Here is a 14,019-nt window from a genome sequence, read left to right as displayed (position 1 = left end):
ACCAGACAGAAAAAAACACAAAACCTATACAGGCATGAAAGTTAGACTGGCAGCTGATTTCTCAGTAGCTATACTGAATATTTCAAAACAGTGAAACTGTAGTTTCTATGTTCAGAAGCAAAATCACTATCAACCTATAATTCTATGCAGCTAAACTATAACCTGAGAATTAAGGTAAAATTAAGATATTTTTGGTCATATGAAGACTAAGAGGATATGTTTCAGAGGCATAAGTCACATTAATTTAGGTGTTAGCCTCTTGTTGGTGCTAATATCTTTGTTTGCAAGTTTTAATATTGAGAGATGCTGAATAACAAAAGAGTGGATGGAGATGTATTTGGTGGACTGGGGCTGACCATCCATTTCTCTCTCCTTCTGGTGTGACTTCTTGAATGAGAACTGTATAGTAGCATTAAAGCACGGTTCCCAGGCTCCTTGCAGTGAAATTCCAGCATGATTCAGAAACAATCAGATGTGCTCATGCAGGATCAGGATATGCTGGTTTTGCTCCTTTTGGCAAGCAAAGTTGTAGAACATTCTTCCTCTTTCTGGAATTTTGGCAGAGGCCTCAGGGACCATGTGCTACTTTTTCATGCATATTGAAAGGCAGGGTGGAGAGCATCTTTTTTTTTTTAATGTAGATTGGAACAATTTGGCTTAGATCTTGAGACACTGATAGCAGAATTACAGTGATTTTCTGATTATGCTGGTTCCTTGTGTATGGTCCTTTGCTTATTGTAGTGACAAATTATAGCTGTGAAAGGGTGGTTCTGAAACAAGTGACTTCCTGATTATAGAAGAGATAGCCACTTTTTGTAACCCAGTTCTGAAGTGTGGCCATAAAATATGCTGCAGTGCCTTGCCCAGATTCCTTTCATTTGGCCAGTACGCCCATGCCCCAGGGGCTATTAGCTACTAACAGCTCATAACTGCTCTTCCTCTCTGAAGAAATGCCCTGAGATGATGGTATGCAGATCACCTGGAAAGTTATGCACCATCCTCCAGGGACAGCCCTCAGCCAATGTCTGAATGACAAGAGGGTATAAAAAGCCAGTCTTCTTATCTCAAGGGTAACCAACTCTGTGGGGGTGACTTGTGATTAGAGCTCTCTTGTAAGATCAGGTTGAAAACAGTCTCCAGCTGAAACTTTATTTTCACTTCATTTGTGTTTCCCTCCCCTAAGCTGCTTTCTTTCCTCTCCTTCTCCACTCCCTGAATAAATTTTGAACAAGAATCCTTTTCTCAGGCTCTGCTTCTAGGGAACCACATCTTGGATAGTTGTGCCAGGAGTGGGCCTATGAAACAGACCATTAGGGTAGGATTTGACTCTTCTCAGCTGGATTACAAAAAAGATCCAGTTACTGGTGGTGGGTGGAATATTAATAGTGACTAGCATGTTGGACCAGTAAGATTGCTAAGACTTTCCCCTGTGGTGAGCTGGGATGGGATACAGATGAAAGATACATGAGACAGTATAGTTTCTTGAGCATTTGAGAAGATTGGGGAAATCATAACTATAAGGACTATGGAGTTGGATGTCTGCTGCTAATCGCAAATGATTTGTTGAAAAGAGAAAATGACAGGCTTACATATATTAAGAACTTAAAGTTTAGAGTGACATTCAAAGGACTTTTTGAAAGTGTTTCACGAAACTCTCATCTTCCACAGCCAGAGGGCCAACAGAGCTGATGATTTAGGCCCAGGACTTAATTGTAGAAGTGGAAGAGGCTTCAAGGGAGGCTGAATTTTCAGTGTTGGTAAGTCTCCCATGCTGAAGTGAGGACATTGCTAGGGGAGGAGTGAAACCCTGAAACTTGAGACCTAAGGTGATGCATTTGAGAACCTTGAATCCAGCTTCCCTTGAATCTTTTGCAGAGTGGTAAATTCTCTCATGTTCCAGAATAGAAGTCTCAAAAACAATGCTTGTCAAAAAGCAATCTGCCTTCATATTCACCACTGACCAACAAAACCATAGCAAGTCAAATCTCAGCTTATCTTGATGAGGGATGTGATGGGGCTGTCAAAGGAGGAAATATTGTAGGACAAAGGAAGTGCAGAATATGGTTACCTTGTGTTGGATGACACTGTCTTGAGGTCTCCTGCTAAACAAAGGAAAGTTTGTCAATAGGGAGCATTCTATGTGACACAGTTTTTAACACTCAGGCATGAGCTGTGGTAATACTTTCTAGATTGGCACCCAGAAGCCTGTAAGGTATGACCTGCAATCAAAGAAGAGGCAAAGAGCTGTTGTGGCCAGTTGAGAAGGAAGGGATAGGTTCAGAGAATTGGGAATGCTAATATTTTCCTCAGGAAGACCTAGAGGACATTCTGCTCACAAAGTCAGTAAGAATCTACTGTGAAGTGGGACATGAGGATCATTGGTTACATCAGTAATGGCTGTTTTCTCTGTTAGAGAGAATGGTTGGAGCTGTTATAGAAAGAACTAGGCTCCTGACTCGCAACGCAAATGGTAGAATTCTAGAATAGCAGAGAATAGGCACTAAACCATCAGATGCAATGAGGAGCACCTGAAATATATTTTAGTATTCTCTTGATAATTACTGAGTACACTAGGAAGAGGGAAAATCACAAGTCACATTGTCTATTAAAATGCAAAAATATTAAACAGGAATATTAATACATTGAATCTAGCTATATAAATCAATGTGTGTGTATGTATGTGTACATATACATATGCACAACAAATTGAGCTTATTCCCCAAGAAGGTGTTTAACACTAGAAAATTAATGTAATTTGCCACACTAAAAGAATAAAAAAGTAAAATCATGTCATTATTTCTGATACAGAAAAAGAATTTATAAAATACCAGAAGTATTTAAGATTAAAAAGGAACAGCAAAACCTCAAACAAAAATCAAGTACAAAGTGAAATTCCTTAATCTGTTAAAAGGTAAACACCATAAATAATGGTGACATGTCGAAAGCATTCCTTTTAACAACAGGAAAAAGACAACAGTAACTGCTAACGTCACTTTGTTTAACATTTCCCTGGAATTTCTATTCAGTGCAATAAAAAAAAAACAGGGATTAAAAATAAAAAATCTTATGTACTGATGATATGTGCGTGTGGTTAGAAAATCCCAAAGATTTGTAGCTCTATTTTAGAAATTATGAGCTGGTCAATTTTCTTGGATGCAAAATAAATGTACCAAAAGCAATTGCATTTCTATATAGCAGTAACAAACAGATGGTAAAGGTAAAAAATACGGCTCAATACAAACGTAGAAAGAAAGTGCAAGCAATCATAGGGAGGTCTGAAAACTTCCAGACACAGCCCTAGGGTCCTTTTTCAGTTGCACAGCATATGTCAGCTTCAGATAATGAACCATCAAGATATGCACAGGCTATCCTAGTTTTAGGGGAGCCCAGGAAATAAATATGTAGAGAGGTCTTTCATATACTCCGAGCCACATAGCTAAAGCCAGGCTGTAAAATTGGTCAAACTAGGTGCAAACCAGTAATTTATATATTTTTAAACTAAGTAAGCTAGTTAGTACAGAGTCCTTCCAAAAGAGTTTCAGATTTTAAACAGCATAATATAAATCATTAACTAGTATACCTAATCCTACTTTGGCCAAGGGTCATACCAGACTTCCATGCATCCCTGCAGATAAGCATAGTGCTGTTTCAGTCCAGCTGCAAGATAACCCTATTTTCACCAAGTCTTACATCTACTTTATATGAAAACATCTGAAACAAAAGTTACACATTAACCTTTGTTCATTCTGCATGTTGGATAGAGAAATATTTATTACAGTACTCTCTGAGCTTGCCTGTATTTTTTTGTTTTGTTTGGTTTGATTTGGTTTTGCAAGACAGAGTTTCCCTCTTGTCATCCAGGCTGGAGTGCAATAGCGCGATCTTGGCTCACTGAAACCTCCACCTTCCAGGTTCAAGCGATTCTCCTGCCTCAGCCTCCCACGCAGCTGGGATTACAGTTCCACGTTGCCACGCCTGGCTAAATTTTTGTATTTTTAGTAGAGATGGGGTTTCACCATGTTGGGCAGGCTGGTCTCGAACTCCTGACCTCAGATGATCCACTTGCCTTGGCCTCCCAAAGTGCTGGGATTACAGGCATGAGCCACCATGCCTGCAGGGTCTGACCTGCAGACCCTGGTGGAGCAACAGATGAACAAAAGTACGCAGACACAGATTTTTTGCCTGGGCCGGTGGCTAGGGGACAAGGCTGCTCACAGACACTGAGGAGGGTGCCATAAAGAGTCACAGCAGCCACAGCCCTGACAAGCCGGTGCAGTGGGCATTTATTTAGTACAGATTTAATGACAAAAGCTTTGAGTCAACACAACTTGTGGGTAATTAACATGGCCCTCCCTCACCAACCCACCATTCCCCAGAGAGCAGTCCTGTGTGCAGATGATTAAAGGCCAGGTTCCAAGGCCTAAGCAAACTAACTTATCTAAATCAATTCCCTTGCACTTCCTTGTTATCTACCCTGAGAAAATTCAGCTGCCTTCAGCCAAATCCTCTTTTGAAGCTTTTGCAAAACCTCCAGGCCTTCCAATAAGGTTTGCATCTTTTTCTTATAATTTCTCGCACCAGCCTGACTGATCTTCTACATCTACCCCTTTTCTGTTTTTTTTTTTTTTGTTGTTGTTGTTGTTGTTGTTTTTTGCATCAGGTTTTGTTAATTGAAGAGCACAGATGTGTGCAGCAACAGGTTTGTCTGGCGCAGAAGTCACTGCTCATGTTCTGGCTTTGCATCCTAGAATTAGTAAATAACATAAGACAAACATGAGTATAATCAGTAACATTCTTTTCTAATCAAGGAGTGACCCCCCAGGAGTGGGGGTTTATCCAAGAGAGATGTTCTCACACATCCTTCCATATGGCTGTTTGTTGGGTGTGTAGATCTATGGCATTTAGGGATTCCAAAATTCTAGTTTTAAGTTGCCTTATGTCTGCTGTTAAATTATCATGTAAGATTCCCCAGAGGTGTTGTTTCACCTCATCCCAACTATGTGTCAGTTGATTCCGAGGTAGAGAAGTGACACAGATATGCTTATGCTCCCAGTCACAGTTTAATTGCTGTCGAAATGCCAATGCATCTTGTCGCTCCCCCACATATTCCAAGGAAGCCTTGAGGGCTTGCAGACGTGCAAGAATCTTTTGATCTATACCCTGCTGTAAGAGAAGTTCATTAGACACATTACTGGCCAAGTTATCTACAAAAGTAGCTGTTTGTACTGATTCAGTAATTGATGGCTATAGCAACACTAGCAGTTGCTAGGATGACTATGGCTGAGACTATAAAGGCTATCAGTGTAACTGAATCTTTTGTGTCTGATCTGGGATAGCGCATGTTCTAAGGTGGCAAGGGCAGAGGAACCTTGCCAATTGTATGTTAAATTGACTGGTAGTAAAACCTCAGATTGTCTCCTCAATACCATGACACTAGTAATATTTAAATTAGATATATTATAATTAGTGATACAAGAGGCGAACCAAGCCTGTCCCTGCACTCGGGTCACAAACGAGGAGTTTTAGGGTGTAATAGAAATATTGGCTCACATAAGGAAAACATATGGATGGGTAGTGTAAATCAGGCACTGATCAGTGTGATTATGAAAAAAGGTCATAGTATTATTGTGACTGGATTATGATATGTCCCATGCCAGGTGTTAAGGGAGGTGCCAAGATGTCCCAGGTGCCATAAAGTGTCCTGGGGTGGCATGGACCTTATGTGGGGTCTGGGATATCCCATTCCCCTATTGGCCCAAATTATAGGGGAATGGGACGTGGCTATGAAACTGTCATTGATGCCATGATAGACGTGGACATCAGTACAATCGCCCTGCAAATGGCTGTGGGGGCTCCAGTCTAAGATGTTATAATTGCCTAACTGGAGACTATGGGCTTGTCCCCGTGACAGACCTCCCAGCTAAAATGGAATCCATTACTTTCCTGACTTTGTTCTTCAGCACAGGGAGGAATGTTTGGGAAAGTGGCATTAATTGCGTGGCCCAGTTTGAGGCTACCTGCAACTAAGACTGTTAAGGCATTTCCTTTGCCATGATGTAGCCATAACTGTGTTTGGGCAGGTACACAGTAAGGGTTAGAACTTTTATAACTAACACACAGTGGGAAGATATGTACTGTTACCTGGCATCTTAGTCCAATGTGTGCCATTAATGAGGGACCCCACTGGGGGTAAATCTATCCCTCCCAGCCAAACAGTTATGTTATTAGAGGCTGGGAAGGGGGTATCTGCCGAAGTAACAGGGCAGAAAAAAGGAGGATTTAGAAGATGGGCTTAATAGAGTGTAGCAGGTACAGGTTGCAGGCAAAGTGAGAGAATAAAAATGTCCTACAAGAGTTGCGATGTACAACAGAAAGCATAGCAAGAAACAAATTATCTGGAGTGAATGGTGTCTGTGTCCAGAGCAGGATTTGCTCAGCCTCCTAAGTCATCTTCTTCAGCATCCCCCAGGTGATGTTTGGGGCTTGTGTCATCTGCGGAAGCCACATTGTCTGGGGCTGTGGGTCTTGTAGGGTTAACTCCTTCATTTCGGGTACCGGGTTGGGTCCTAGCCCCGCCATGGTATGGTTTGATGCATTGTGCTGGAATCCAAAGAGGACCTGAGGGGGTGTGAACACAAGCATATCCTCTTCCTCATTTTAGAAAATCATTTGGACCAAACCATACATTACTATTTACATCTTTCCATAAATCTGCAGGTTTTATGTCTTGAGAAGTTTTAGCAAAGTGCTTTTCTATGGCTGATTGAAATGTATCATCTAAATTTTTTAAATTAAGGATAAATAAGGCTTGTGCTAGTAGTGTTGCAGGGTCCTTACTCATATTCCCCCTTTTTTGTTTTCTGAGCATATTTTTAAGAGTGGAGTGGGCACATTCTAATATGGCCTGTCCTTGGGGGCTATATGGGATGCCTCCGGAATGTTGGATGTTTCATGTGTGACAAAATTGTTGAAATTGTGAGCTGGCATAAGCCAGATCATTATCGGTTTTAATTTTTGTGGGCTGCCCCATAAACGCAAAAGTTAAGAGAAGATGTTTAATAACATTGAGTGGACTCTCCAGGAAAAGCATGTGTGCTAACTAGGTGAGAATTGGTATCAATGGATACATGTACATATCTTAGTTTTCCAAATTCAGGGATGTGTGTAACATCTGTTTGCCATAACTGACTAGGTTCTAGTTCTCTAGGGTTAACACCTGTTGAAGGAGGGGGATGTGCCTGTGAGCTGGCAATCTGAGCATTGCAGGATAATTTGTTTAGCTAGTCTTTGGGTAAGTTGAAATTATTTAGTTAAGTTTCTCCAACTTTGGTGGAAAAACTGATGCTATTGGGTGGCTTGGTCAAGTAGTGACATCATAATTTGCAGGCCTGCTTGATTCTTACCATGAACTAGTAGGCCAGGCAGTGAGCTGTGGGCTCAAATGTGTGTTATAAAAATAGGATGTGTACATTGATCTAGCAATTGATGAAGTAGCAGAAAAAGTGCACACAGGGTGGGCTTGAGAGTGGACTTAATGAGGGCTGGTTTAAGGTTCTGCAATAAATAAACAGAGTAAGCAGGATCACTAACAATGTTGATAGTCTGAGTGGAAAAAATTTCCAGGGCCAATATTAAGGCTCCAACCTCAGCTCTCTGAGGGCTAGTAAATCCAGAACGAATGAGGGAATTATGTGGTTTCCACCAGATAGCCGCTTTTCCATGTTTACCAGAGCCATCAGTAAAAAGCATTAAAGTGTTAGGTATGGGAGAGTGAACTTCTTTTGTAGGCACAACTACAGGAGTACGAGATAAGAACTGAAGTAGTTTATCAGCAGGAAGGGCATGCTCTATATGGCCTGTGTAATCAGAGAGTGCTATCTGAAAATCTAGAGATGGGGCAATACTGCTTCAAATTGCTTTTTGCTTAAAGGAATTCTGATGACATCAGGGTCATAACCTAGCAACTGATTGCATCATCTGTGGCCTGAATAGATGACTTTATTAACTAGTTGGATATAGGGAGATAGAGTTTTAGTCCCTGTATGTGAGCAAATAACCCATTCTAGGAAGTGTAGCCCTGGGGCCTCCATCCTATTAATCCTGCTGGGGAATGTTTAGTAGGAAAAACAAACAATTGAACTGAATATTTTGGGTCTGTGAGATCTAGTTGCCTCTGAGAAATAGTGTGCTCTATTTCCTCAATTACTCTTTTTGCTGCAGTAGTTAAATACCTGGGAAAGTCTAGGGCTGTATTGCCCTTTACGATAGAAAACAGATTTTGCAACTTATCAGTAGTTATGCCCAAGGTGGGATGAAGCCAGTTAATATCGCCTAGTAATTTTTGATAATAATTTAAGGTATGTAAGCTGCTAGTATTTAACCTTTTGAGGTCTTACTGACTGGGAATATCTTAGTATGTATCCAAGATATTTCCAAGGAGAGGACATTTGTACTTTTTCAGGTGTTATGATTAAACCTCTTAACTGTATATTCTTTATGACAGAGGCATACAAACTTAAAAGTACTGGCTCTGTTGGGGCTGCCAGTAAAATATCATCCATCAAATGAATAATCCTGCAATTAGAAAATTATTTTCTACTGGGGAGCAAAGCCTGGTTTACATGATACTGACACATGGTAGGACTGTTTAGCATTCCTTGAGGAAGCACTTTCCAATGAAATTGGTGAGCTGGCCTTTCATTATTGATAGCTGGTATTGTAAATGCAAATTTTTCTCTGTCCTGGGCAAGGGGAATAGTATAAAAGCAGTCTTTTAAGTCAATAATGACTGTAGGCCAATCTTGAGGAATCATCGTGGGGGAAGGGAGGCCCTGTTGAAGGGTCTCCACAGGTTGCAAATTAGCATTGATAGCCCATAAGTCATGCAAAAGTCTCCACTTGCCAGACCTTTTAGGAATGATGAAAATGGGCAAATTCCAAGAGCTGTTTGATGGTTCTATATGGCCAGCTTTTAATTGCTCCTCAACTAATTCATGGCCTCGTAATTTCTCTCCCTTTAAAGGCTACTGTTCTACCCAAATTGGATCTTGAGAGAGCCAGATCAGGGTTAGGGGATGGATAATAACAGTGGCCATTATTAGAAAGAGGTCTGCAGAATGACCTCAATTAACCCTCTTGTAAATGGGCTAGTGGCTCCATTTTCTCTAATGCTTTTTCTTATCTCTTTATAAGTGTCAAAAGAAATGGGTTCATATACCTGATTGCCTTATGATCTTGCATTTCCAGGCAGGCTAAGAGCTCCCCTTCTAACGCCACTTGCCTAAGACAGGGTCCCATAGCTATAGCATATCCCTTGCCTTTTTTCCAATTTATTGGAGAAGAGGGCTCAGGCAAAACCTTTGTTTCCTCTTTACTATTTTTGCCCAGTAATGGCTGGGCTTAGGGAGAAGGAGAAGGTGGTAAGGTAGGTGATGGTTTTTTTCTCCCTTCCCTTTTTAGGTTTTTCCACATAGAGCAGGACCAAAGCAGCCCTAACTAAAGCCCATAACGTTAGAGATGTTACTGGGACCCATTGCCCTTGTGCATGATGTTGTTTAAGATTTCTCCCCACTTGTTCCCAGAGCTCTATGTCTAGCATGCCTTCTTCTGGGAACCATGGATTATGGGAAACAACAGTTTGCATTTGGTCACTCAATTGAGCCTGCAAAAACGAGGCTCCACTAGCTTTAAGCAGCTGTTTCAATACTTTTATCTGTTGAGCTGATAACTGTTGTCCCATGATGAAACCCTAGCCTGAACAATTCCCTCTAACTTGGAAATCCCAAGCAGGCACCAATGACTTACTGACTGTGCAGTCTCTTCACCTTTGTTTTTGAGGATTCCGTCGCAATCCACTGCAGCATTCCTCACGCAGGGCATCACCTGCCAGGTCTGCCCCGCAGACCCTGGCTGAGTGACGGATTAAAAAATGTAGGCAAACACAGGTTTTTTGCCTGGGCCTGCGGCTAGGGGACCAGGCTGCTCACAGACACTGAGGAGGGTGCCATAAAGAGTCACAGCAGCCACAGCCCTGACAAGCCAGCACTGCGGGCATTTATTTAGTACAGATTTAATGACAAAGGCTTTGAGTTAACACAACTTGTGAGTAATTAACATGGTCGCACCCTCCCCTACCCCACCCCACCCAAGAGAGCAGTCCTGTGCATGATGATTAAAGGCCAGGTTCTGAGGCCTACGCAAACTAACTTATCTAGATCAATTCCCTTACACTTCCTTGTTATCTACCTTGAGAGAATTCAGCTGCCTTCAGCCAAATTCTCTTTCCAAGCTTTTGCAAAATCTCCCACCCTTCCAAGAAGGTTGGCATCTTTTTCTTACAATTTCTCCTACCACCTGACTGATCTCTTACACACGCCTGGCCACTTGCCTCTATTTTTAAAAACTCTTCAAAGTAAAGAATTAAATTATTGGCAGAATTTTGTTGTGGTTATTATTTATATGTGTGAAAGTTTGTCTTTTTATATATAGAGATATATATATATATAAACTATATAAGAAACAATACATTTGTAATTTAAAAATTATTTTTAAATAAAATATAATCACCATGCATATATAATAAACTCGGTTCATTTTTGACCTTTAATTGTAGGCCAAGTACAATTAAGTTGACTTGTTTTTAAAGATTCCCCAACTTCTGTCTAGTTGTCCCTAAAGTGGGTTGCAACACATGTCATCCACTTCGGCCCCAGCTGGAGCTCCACACCAGGGAGCCCCCACCAGGAACAAAGCTGGGACAGGCCCTGCGTCAGGCACACACTAACAAAACCAGAAGCAGGGGGCAGGGCAGAGCAGAGTGAGGGCACCACAGGGGACCAAGAAGGGCTGTCCTCAGGGAAGGCCCAGGACCACCTGTTGGGGAGGGGGACTGCAGTCATTTCTTAGTCTTCAGTGTCCACCTTGCAACAGGGATAGCCATGAGTCAGCAGCTCCCCGGAAAGAGCAATGTATTTAAAAAAGGAAAGTGAAGCACACAGAGGGAAAACAAGGGTTTTTTTGAGCAAAGGGGGTCTTCTGAAGGTAACTTATTATTTTTTTCTTTCCAACTCTCTGTCACCTATGACCTTTTCTAATGGAGATGTATTTTCTTTTTCCAAGCCTAAGCTTCCTTGTGTGCTGTGCGTGCTTCCTACCCACCCACCCTCAGCAGCCTGGCTGGGCAGGACTGGGTCTCCATGGGGACTGTCACCCTGGCCCTGGAGTTGCAGCTGCTGGCAGCAGCCTCAGCAGGCTGGGGTGGGAGGCAGGAGAAAGCAGAGCCGGGAAGCCCTCCACCCCTGCCTGACCCCTGGAGTTGCTGACTTGCTTCGTCCCATTTCCCATCCACCACCGCCAGGGCTGCTGACTGCTTAGCCAACAGCTCGCTCCCTTGCTCGCCTGCTCTCTTCTCCGCTGTTCCTACACCAGCTCCTGCCCCTGGAACCAGAGAGGACAGGCCCAGGGCAGTGAAATAGCACACTCAGGAACTCTAGGGAACCCAGACCCCCACCCACTTGCCTCCTGAGGCCTCAGTGGGGAGGAGCAGGCAGGGGCCGGCCCCAAAGGCACAGATGGAGCCACTAGTTTCAGCCCAGAAACCCGGAGAGGGGAACAGCCTGGGGTGGGAGGAACTGATCTGCAGTGCAGCCACCCCCAAGGCTGAATCCTTAAGTGAAGGACCAAGCCAGGCTTCAGGGTGACTGTGATCAGGACTGAGGGGTGGACAAGGTGGCCCAAGTGTGGCTCCCAGACCCCGAGGCCCCATGGCCTCCCAGGTGCCCGTCATGATGACCCTCAGGTGGCAGTGACCCCGTCACTGTACAAGACGTTTTCTCCTGCTGAGCAGAAGGCATCATCCCTTGCAACTACGTCTTCCCAAAATGTCTTTCTCCCTTGGTACCAAAAAGAACCCTGTACTTCCTCCTCCTCCTCCCTCCTGCCAGTGCAGTGGCCTTGGTCTTAGAGAAGGTCTGGCCCCCGGGGTGGGGCTCTCCTTTCCCTCCCCCAGCCCTGCCATCGTCACTGGCCCTCTGCGAGGTTCAATACTTGAATGCCCCCTGCCCTGTGCCCTGGGCCTGGGCAAAGCTAGGAGGAGGAAACAGCACAACTCACAGTTTGAGCTGGGGGGTAGTCTCGGCAAGGCTCCTGTCTGCACCCCTCCCTAACCTTCTCAAAAGAGTTGCACAGCCTCTCGGGTGACTTGGAAACTCCTGGACAAATTCCATTCTAACTTATTTTGACATTTATACAAACCAACTGTTCAGAGAGTCCATTTGTGCAAAGCCCTACTGTCTTCTTATGTTCCTGTTTAAAAGAGAAGTTTACTTAGCAATAATTATAAATAAATGAATATTCTTTAGTGAGGTGAAAAAAAAAAGATTCCCCAACTTATATTTCTTCCTCTGAATATGTAACTATATATTTTCAGCATATGATACCTTAACAGGAATCACGGTTACCATCAAGAGTTTCATTATATGATGAAAATTCACGGACAAATAGAGGGGAACAACATACACTGGGGACTTTCAGAGGGTGGAGGATGGGAGGAGGGAGAGGATCAGGAAAAAAAACTAATGGGTACTAGGCTTAATATCTGGATGATGAAATAATTGGTACAACAAACCCTCATGACACAAGTTTGCCTATGTAACCAATGTAACCAGCCTGCACTCGTATTCCTGAACTTAAAAGTTTAAAAAAAGAGTTCTGGAGGCCGAGGTGGGTGGATCACGAGGTCAGGAATTCAAGACCAGCCTGGCCAACATGGTGAAACCCCATGTCTACTAAAGATACAAAAATTAGCTGGGCGTGGTGGCGCACGTCTGTAATCCCAGCTACTTGGGAGGCTGAGGCAGGAGAATTGCTTGAACCTGGGAGGTGGAGGTTGCAGTGAGCCAAGATCGTGCCACTGCACTCCAGCCTGGGTGACAAAGCAAGACTCCATCTCACAAAAAAAAAAAAAAAAAAAAAAAATTTCCATTATAATTTACACTAGTCAATTTACTGGAAAAGTAAAAATATGGTAAGAATGCTGAGATTATCAGTAGTTTCTGTTTTCTAGTTATGTTTTAGTTGCTTCCAAAGAAACTAAAATTTTTCTCAAAAAGTCGTATTTCTATGATCTTAGGAAATCGCAGTGGTTATTCATTGCTTTGTTCATTCTAATCCATTGTATTATAAAAATGTAACTGCATAGTCTTTAGCTTAGATATTTGACTTTATGTACAGTTATGCATCACAGAGGGACATTTTGATCAATGATAGACTGCATATATGATGAGGGTCCTATAAGATTATATTATTGTATTTTTACTTTATCTTTTCTATGTTTAGATACACAAAAATTTACCATTGTGTTACAATTGCCTACAGTATTCAGTACAGTAACATGATGTACTGGTTTGTAGCCTAGGACCAATAGGCTATATACCATTTGTGAAAGTACAACTTATGATGTTTCTACAATGACAAAATCATCTAACCACGCATTTCTTAGAGTGTATGCCTGTCATTAAGCAATGCATGCCATGTATCTTAAAAGAAATAAATTACTTAATTCCTACCAAAATTTTACAGATAGTCTCCAACTTAAGACATCACCTTGGTTTGCCAAATCTATCTCTTCCAATAGACTGAGTATCCTATTAAAAAAAATCAATGAAGTCTCTTTGAAAGAATTTTTTTACTAAAGCATCAAATAAATCTGCAATCCTTCCATGGCATCTTCCTAACAGTAAATCAAAAAATGACCTTTCATAATATTAGGAAAATTTTGTTCTTGGACTAATTTCAGGAGAACTTGTATCTTTCTTAGGAAATTAAGTCCTGCATTAATGTAATACTACTTTTTTTTTTTTTAAGGTAATGAAATGAACAAGTGGAGTGAAATGATTTGACCTGGTGCTCCAGTATCAGGGCAGTAGGGAGAATACTACTTGGGCTAAGGTCATCACTTAGCTCCCTGAGATGCACAGCAAGATAGGGTTGCTGTATTCCATGACAGCTAGCACGGTGCCT

Source organism: Pan troglodytes, chromosome 3 (assembly GCF_028858775.2).
Source record: "Pan troglodytes isolate AG18354 chromosome 3, NHGRI_mPanTro3-v2.0_pri, whole genome shotgun sequence".
In the NCBI taxonomy this organism is placed as follows: Eukaryota; Metazoa; Chordata; class Mammalia; order Primates; family Hominidae; genus Pan; species Pan troglodytes.
The sequence above is the reverse complement of the archived record's forward strand: the minus strand, read 5'-3'. Positions refer to the sequence as shown.